This window comes from Diadema setosum, chromosome 4 (assembly GCF_964275005.1).
Source record: "Diadema setosum chromosome 4, eeDiaSeto1, whole genome shotgun sequence".
Taxonomy (NCBI): domain Eukaryota; kingdom Metazoa; phylum Echinodermata; class Echinoidea; order Diadematoida; family Diadematidae; genus Diadema; species Diadema setosum.
The window spans coordinates 9312555-9322161 of record NC_092688.1 but is presented as its reverse complement, the minus strand read 5'-3'; positions in this window follow the sequence as shown (position 1 = coordinate 9322161).

Here is a 9607-nt window from a genome sequence, read left to right as displayed (position 1 = left end):
CAACTATCATCGTGATTCATACGGAGGTAATCCCCTGGATTTACAATGTACAGCATTTAGTTGTTTACTGTCTTGCATATTTTTAATGTTTATACATACAAGTATATATTTACTCATATGCCTGTGTGTATATATATATATATATATATATATATTCATTTGCAATTGCAACTGAAAGAAGTGCTATCCTTATCTCTTCATGTTAGTCTTACGAAGAGCTTGCAATGATGCATAGAATTCAAGAATAAAAGGATACTTGGGAGATAAGTTTCTCTGTGGGTAATTAATGGACCTGTTCTAGAGCAGGAGTGTTTTGGGAGTGCAAGGGTGTCATTCAGAATTGGCTACATGAAACCGCAAGTTTTAATGGGTTCCCTCTTCAAATCATATGAAAAAGAATTTGTCATTTACCTCTTCCTAAAGAGACATGCATTCATCTTTACAAGTTGAAATGCTGACAGTGTATGGGTGATAAGCAATTATACTTCCTTGTCAAATGTTTAAGTCCTCAAACTCCTAGAGTTACTTAAACTCGAGAATATGTAAGAATGACATTGTACTAGGCAATCATGCAATGACAATGAAAACATGATTCGGCTGGCCCTGATGAGATTGACAATGAATATGAATGTTAGATGATGGAAGTTCTTCTTGAAACATTATATGTGTGTAGTGTATTAATGATGTGATACTGAAACCATTGATTGTTGGCAAAATCATTTGTTGGTGACACTATTGATAGTGATGAAATGCTTATGCGCATTTCCCGCCAAATCATGCGTCCAGGCTTCTACTTTTGTGAGCCCTTGCCCATGTGTTGCTTCCCTGTTCATACTTTGTGTTATTTGTCAACTGTGTATTTGTTCTACATCAAATGTGCCATTTCCATGTGAATGTATGTAATGTTTAATGTTATTGTCATTTTCATTTGGCTGAATGAATAATAATGATAATGATAATGATAATGACAATAATAGTACAATAATAGACATGTAATAATACAAGAAAAATAAAACAGCAGCATAGAAAGATTTATAGGTTATATTATGCCTCAGAAAGTGCAATAATACAGCAGAATCAAAATGCTGTCATTTGAAAATAGTGACACAGCAAAGAAAGAAAGAAAGAAAAAAAGAGGATAATACAATGTATCATTATGAGCCTTGCAGCTGTTCAAATTGTGTTCTGTGAGTAACAAGACTTGTCATCTCTTATTGTAGGGAATCCATCATGGAAGAGGCTTGGCTGTTTTGTCGTTTCCATAGTTTGGCAAAGTATACAGAGAAATGAAGAGATTTCTGTTTTTTTATTTTTATGATATGAGCAATTAGATGCTATTTATCTCTGTTAAAATGTGTCTATGCCACGGGGAAAAAACAAACAAACATAAAAAGATTGATAACATAGTAGGGCTGGTTGTGCTCCAGCAGATCAAAGATTCTGAAAGGTAATTGTACGCTATCATCAAGATTACAAAATGTGTCAAATTACTTCTGGGCCCTGTTTTATTTACTGAAGAGTTATAATTGATTATATAGTTGATTTCTATGGTATGTAAGTATGTGGTAACCTGTGGTAAGGAAATTTATAATCAATTATATCTTTTGATAAAACGGGGACCTGGGCCCTGTTTTATCAAAAGATAAAATCGATTTTAAATTTCCTTAACACACAGGCTGCCATAGACTTACAGTTGAAATCAACTATATAATCAATTCTAACTCTTCATAAAACAGAGCCCTGGAGTATTTTGACATGTTTTCTAATGCAGTTCGTATGATAGATGTGGAAATGATATTCACATCATATTCTTAGACCACCTAAAGGTCATCACTGCCTCTCTAAGTACATTTTAACCGATGATGATGATACAGACACATCGTAACATGACATACATAACGTATAGTATGAATACTGTAAAAGTGGAAATTTTCGCGGTGTTGAAATTTTCGCGCACTTCGCACAACCAGAAACAAGCGCGAAAATAAAAGCATGGGAATATTTGTGACCCGCTACAACAAAGTGATCCTAAAGTCGGGTGAGGTCGATTATTTGAAAATTGCATGACAAAATTCCCTAATCTTTCTGCTTTAAAAATTGATATATAACACATCTTATGAAAATAATCGGCTGCGGAGATATCGATGTTTAAAAGAGAGCATGTCGAGACGTATGGGAAATCACTGTTTCGAGAAAAGCGCCCTAAAAGTTTTCCTTGCGACGCAATCGCGATCAAGGGTCACGCTAGTCAATTTTTACCTCCGGCCAATAGAAGGTAAACCCTAGCAACCCCCGAAATGCTCATTCAAGCACAGCGTCGGCGGTCTCCTCACTGACCAATCAGTGACCAGGATGCCAGGAGAAGCAGCTGGGCATAGCGCACCCCGCCCGCACGCACCAGTCGACTTGGCAGTGTGCGAGCTTCACGCTTCGGTTAGCGGCAAGCAGCAAACTGACCAATGAGATCACTCCGGTCGTTTTTAGGGGCGGAGCCTATCTGTGGCGCTCAATCCAAATTTTCGAACCGGTTTCTGCTTGGTTGAAATGCCAAAAACATGGCCCAGAAAAACGCTATTTTTTGGTCTTTCCTTTCATCATTTTGCTTCAAAATTTCGACAGATGATAGAAGACATGTCAGACTCCAATAATATGTCAAAATCAGAAAATCGTAAGTTTTGACCAATTATGATGCTTTGACTTCAGACTCGATTTTCACGGCTTCGACCGTGCGCGACTTTAGGACCTTTTTGTTGTAGCGGGTCACATTTTTGCATGCCGTATGTTCCAGTGGTTGGTGTCTTGATTCCGCGGAATTAAAAACATGCGAAACTCTTTTCATCTGGCCAAGCGCGAAAAATCAGTCGTGCGAAAATATCCACTTTTACAGTATGTATTTGTGTGATAGCTTGCTTAAATTAAGACATACCTCACCTTGTAAAGTCTTGATTGGCATAACCTATGAGTTTATTAACATATTACTTTTAAAGAGAAGACACTCCTCTTTTGTCTTATGCATGACATATTTTTGGAGTTACATATTTGTACTGCAGATTAAGATTGTATACATGTCCATGTATAAGTCAAATTTGACATTTGATTATTTCTTAATCATGTCATTGTTTTCACTTTTCAGATATCCCATCCCTTGTACTGGGGTCTGAAATGCTGCAGTTGTTCCAAGTTCCAAGTCAGCAATAGCAGTCATCAATGTCAGCCACAATCTGCCTTTTTCTGATTGCTTAAAGTGGATACCTTATCCACTCAAATTGGTTGTTTTTATAGCCACCTGTGTAGAAAGGTCAATATGCTGCATCTGAAAAAAAAATGTCCTACTGGAAAAACAAAACAAGTCAGAACATTCTATAATGCGCTAAAGCCATCTATCAAACATGGATGTCAATCAAGCATGAATTCTTTCGACCACACACACCAGTGCCAGGTGTTGGTCATGCGTCCAACGATCATCAAGGCCGAGTTCTGTGTAGCATGCTTTTAACACATTCCATCAAGATGTGCTACATGTATGCATGGCAATCTAACTGAACACATCAATCAAAAGCAATTTACCTATTCTGTATAATTATGTAGGACCTACGTATAACATGCCACACACATGTTTATTGGATTAAAGCAGTAATTGTATCCCCATGTGTGTAATTCTGTGTGTGTATTCAATATATATATATATATATATATATATATATATATAATATATATACACAACTGTCTTTACACAGCATAGTTTACAGACCATACAGTAGATGGTCATCTCTCTATCTTCATTTTATTAACCCGTTGAAGATGGGCTGATTTTTCTACAGCACACATTTCCTATTGACATTTGCCCCAAGTATACTCAGCACTCATCCTCAACGGGTTAAGGTCAATGTTGTGATCTGCCTTGAGTTGCCATTGTATACAGATTTCACTGTATTCGATCTGTCTTCTGATGTTTTCTCTCAGATTTCACCTTGACATTTCATCTTTTACAGTAATTAATACACAAAAGTGGCAAATTCTTGGATTTCCTGGTTTTATTTTCATGACTGATGCGTGCAGAAAGAGAGAGAGAGAGATAGTGAACACATTCCTTTATGTTGATTTGCCCATATGATATCAGTTTTGGTGCAAGGACAGGATATTATGGATATCATATTCAAACTCAAATTGAAAATTGCCAGTGCATGAAATTGAAATACCGTAGCCATAGTTAAGTCTGGTTTACTGTTTATGTGTGTACAATATAGAATACAGCTGGAGCAATATGCAGTATTAAGTATAGCAACTACCATGTGTAATTATTGCAGAGAATGTTTTGCTTCCATAGTAGCTACCATTAATAACTAGAATTCATTTATTAGGATAGTTTTTGTGTTGAACCTTCAATCAATCAAGCCATGGACATCATATACAGGAAAATATTTCTTTTGAGAATGTTTTGATATTGTCTGATAGCTCAAACTAATGTAACATGCAGCTGCATAAAAAAAAATGCAACATGAACTTGTTCAGGGCCATCTCATTTGTTATTAGGCACTCCATGTTTCTCAACAACTTTGGATATTGATATATATGACACTGATTCATTACAACATTCTTTTCCGTAGGCCAGGAAATAATAAATCCGGAAATTTGCTGTAAAACCAGAAATCTCTGCAAATTTCTTTTATTAGCCAAGATTCGCAAAAGTACAATGCACGCAAAAATTCTTGTCTACACTGCTGACATTGAGTGCCAGTGGCAATTTGCAAAAAAATATGCAGTGAAAAAGGCTATCGGCTACAGTGCGCAAGAGTTTTTATGCCACAAATGTTTCTGGTTTTACGATACTATATCATGATTACCCTTTTCGTGACATCACCTTGCGTATTTTTAGGTTTAGTGGGTTAACATGTGCCAAAGAATTTGTTTCCAGAGAGCGAAACACCTGTTTGTAGCATGTGTTGAATGTATTTGTACGTACCACTAAGGATTCATGTGCCTCAAGATTAACGACTGCAGTTGTATCCCTCTTTTTCAGAGCTACAGTTGAACCTCTCGTATCCGGACAAGTCGGGACCGGGGCTCATCCGGATAAGGGATTTGGCCGGATACGGGAGACTCAATGCTTTATACAATGTCATGTACATATACATACACATGTACTGATGTAGCCCATTGTAGTACCACATGTAGTAATGTGTATACTGCAACCTTTTCATTGTTACACTCAGTAACAGACCCCAAAATAGAGGTTCGTGTTTGCAAGAATGAAATCATTTTCTTTTATAAATTCTTGGGATGATTTACCTAAATAATAATTAAGAAATGTATCAAGTATATGTAATTCAGGTGTGTTTGTGTAGGAGTTCTCAAGGAGTTGGGAATCCCCCTTTCCTCCCGTAATTATTAAAAAAAGATAAACAAAATCACGGCGAGATTGCGTCCGGATAATAGAGAGATCCGGATAAAGGGAGGCCGGATAATAGAGGTTCAACTGTAATACCATGTTGCCTCTTTGTAAGACTGACTTAGCCAATTTCTGAGTAACGCTGTATGATGATAATCATACTATGCAGATATGTAGTGCTGATTACAACTCTTTGATGTTGAAACTGCAAACCAAGGAATTCACAAATATTCAGGAAATCACTTAAATATTCTACACCTTCATAGTGTACTCATTCAATTACTATTGAATACTTCTTATCTATGTATTTATCACACTACTGATTACAAAATGCAAGTGCAAAAAAATAAAAAATAAAAAAGCAATTGGCTTTGATGAATGGTTTTTATGTGAAATAGGCCATACAATTTTTTTTTCTTACGAATGATGATATGATTTTGTTATGAAATTATGTCTGATATTTGACAGTATGTCAAGTCTTGCAACTTGCCTTTACTGGATTTGAAATCCAGTAAAGGCGAGTTGCAAGGCAAGAATTATTACTCGTTGATAGATCTCACATGAAGCGCGCATCAGAGAATGTGTAAGATTGTTACATGATGTGCCAATGCCAGAAGTTCTTTCACACAGCTGTAATGATACATGTACAGTGGAACCTAGTTATAAAGAGGTCAAATATTATTACCAAAAAAAAATCTTATATTAAAATTGATTTTGCCAGGCCCATCTCTTTATATTTTTATGTTTTTGTATTCTTGTATAGTGGGAAACCTGACATAACAAGGTAATTGTCAGGTTTTTTATGTTCATGCTAAAAAGAGGTTCAGAGGTTCAATATCAGTGTATAGATTAATTTGTTAGGAAAAAGGAATTGAATTGTTTCTTTTGCTTCTCTAGTGCATGCTATTACAGTGTACTTAGAACATATAAGTAGTGAATAAACAGAGACTTCATTTAAAAAAAAATTATTTAAATGCAATACTTTTTAAATGATTAACATACTAATGCTAGTTTCAGAGTGGCATTTTCATTGTTTTACCAAGCAGATGAAAGTTCTGTGCCACAGCAATCAAAATACTTTTTTGAAAAAGAGTCAGAAACGTCCAAGGATGTAAAGTAAAAGCAATTAATTCCTTATTATTATTACCAGACTAAGAGAAAGTTTCATCCTTCTAAATATTTTTCACACTGTGCTTGATATGTTCATATTGTGCCTTTTGGCAGTTGAAGAAGTGTCAATTGTGTTACATTATTTATGATCGCTTAATGAGGTGGTAATTTTTGCACCCGTATATAAAATGGTCAATATGGTGCTACTTCAGCACTTATCATGTAAAGTAGAAATTTATATCGATGTGGGCTACTTAGACTCTGATACTAGTATACAGTGCTGTTTCTTCTTGCTAATGTGAGTTATGGTTATTTCTTTTTTTTTAAACATGTGCAACTTAGGAAGCAATTAAAAGCTTTATGTTGCCATGAGACACTGGTAGCTTTCTGTCATCCCGAAGGACTCAGTGAAGATTAAGTGCCTTGCTTAAGAATCTGTATAACAGTCTTATGCTGTAACAGCTCTTACTGTAAAAGGGGATATTTTTGCGCGACTAATTTTTCGCGCTTGGCTGGGTAAGAAGAGTTTCACATGTTTTTAATTCCGTGGAGTCAAGACATCACGCAAAGGAACATACGGCAAGCAAAAATATTCGCATGCTTTTATTTTCGTGCTAGTTTCTGGTTGCGCGAAATGCGCGAAAATTTCCACTTTTACAGTATCTTTGTGATCATTCCAAATAGTATTTTCTGTTTCTCATGATGCAGTTACTCAATGTTTGTAATTATTATGTGGTGTTGACTAAAATGTGACAACAATATGAAATGAAATGTTTCTGATGAGGATTATCTACTTACAAGACAACTTGTCTAGCATGTTGAGACTCTTTTTTAACAGTGTAAATGGACAGCCAAAGTGCAAGCTATGATTTTCTTTCTCTTTAAGATATGTAGATTCACTTGTTTTCAAAACTATAGATAATGACATTGTAAGCTTTGTTAGCACTCATTCTCAGGAAAATGTCTTTCATGTGAATTTTGATTCCAATGTGATCATTCTGCATGTGATTAGATGTATAGTAATGTTGAGCGAGACCAACAGCATCTTGATACCATAATTATTAGACTTTGTGACAGGTTGATGCAGTAAAGCTGAATGTTAGTCTCCTCCAGCAACAGCTACATCCACATCATGACTGATTTAATTTGATTATTGAATCGGAGAATCCAGTTGATGTGATATTTGATGTAATAGTAATACAGCATCCTTTCTACCCTTCACTCTAATAAAATTAGGTTTAATTTTGCACCTTTATGTTGGCACAGTATTGTAACACCTTTGCGGGTGCAACTTAATTTGCACCTTTCTGGTTTGGAAGGTGCAAGATTGCACCTGTTAAGGTGTATGTACAAAATTTAACCTTTTTCTCTTTGAGTGTTGTGGGATTTAAAATAAAGTATGTACAGGTATGTAACTCAGATGCAAGTAGGGGACATGGTGCATTGTTTGCACAATATTTTTAAAGCAATTAAAGAGCAAAGGGAAAGATGTGATGCTAGTCAATTAAGTAAATTGTCAGATTTTTTTTTCAGCAATTCTTACATTTCTGAAAATTATGAAGTGATTATTGTTTGATGTATATAGGAACTGGTAAGAATGCTGGTGCTTTAGGAATGCAATAATGGTCAGGTGTACCAGCCCTGTGATGTGTGACTTTGGCAGGCATGAGGATAGGTGAATGGACAATTTTGAACAAAGACTGAGACTTATTTCATTTTCATGCTGCGCTGGTCTTTTAAATCAACAAGAGTTGTTAGTCATCATGAGAGTTACTGCGTATAGTCCCATTATTGCAGAAGTGAAATGCCTAGTTTGCAGTTGTTTTCGTGCATGTGCTTATAAGAGTTTCTCACAGTGGGATACCACTTCTCGTAAAGATGTAGGGCCTAGTATATGTGTCATGCATGCAATAGAGAAATATTGAATTTTTTTTCCTGCTATATATTTCACTGTCTCAACTTTGTATCTGTTATAGAGACAGGGCCTATGCTTTCTTCTAGTGAATAATTATGTTGTAATTTTCATGGAATGTATTTTTGGTATCCCCTTAATCATTATGGGATGCCTGTTATGTTATGTATGAGTTTTGTGTAGCCTTATGGTTTGTTTTTACCAGAACTGCTGTTGCAAACGTGGTGACTTATCAATCTATGATCGATGAAAGTAGATTATTGAGATGACTACATGAAATAATGATGAATTGAAATCACAGTCCATGTACATTAAATCTTAATTTCTATTTTATATCCATTTAGATTATATTTGTACTGTTTCCAGTTTATTATGTATTGTATTACTGTGGATGTGTGTGTTTCCTGTATGTTGCTTGAATGAGTTTATATGTTACTGTGTTTTGACTTTCTATTTGAACCTCATCCTTTGAAAGGGTTGCGTATAGCAACAAATATTAATGTTTCGTTTTCCCCCAATTTTTATTTATTCACCTTTTTTTTCATTTTTAGTCATGTCCTATTTGCCATTCTGATCAGGGCATAATGTTATTTTTCCAAATTCAGATTGATACTTATTTGTGACTCTAAGTTAGATATAGAGCCTTTGGGATTGTACACACCGTCTTTGTTGTGGGCCTACTCCATCGGCCATTTACCCAACATGGGCCATCTTTTTCCTGTCATCTTTCTTTAGTTTTGATTTCCATATTTTATCACTAGATCTATATAGGTGAACATTCTTAGAATGGGGGGGGGGGGGGGTAATGCACAAGATAATGGAAGTTTATTATTGCATTCCTGAATTTTTGTTTGAACAATAATTGTTTCATCAACGAAACCATCAGCCGAATGGGTCAATTTGATTCCACCTATATAATAGTTCGATACTGCAAAATTTGAGATCCACATCCGACATATTTATTTTGTGATACCAGGGAGGTTTAAGAGATGGAGTTCCAACTGGCTGTAATTATTCAAACAGTTGTCACTTTTCTATTGATGCACAAAAGAATTCCACAGGTGCATCTGTGCCTTTGGTGACGGGGTTTGATGCCGCCGTCTTGCTGAGCAATCTGAAGATTCATTTTGAATGTTAACTTAATGTTGGCTATATTTTGCTTGTTTATCTATTAAATGAAACGAAATCTCACTTAA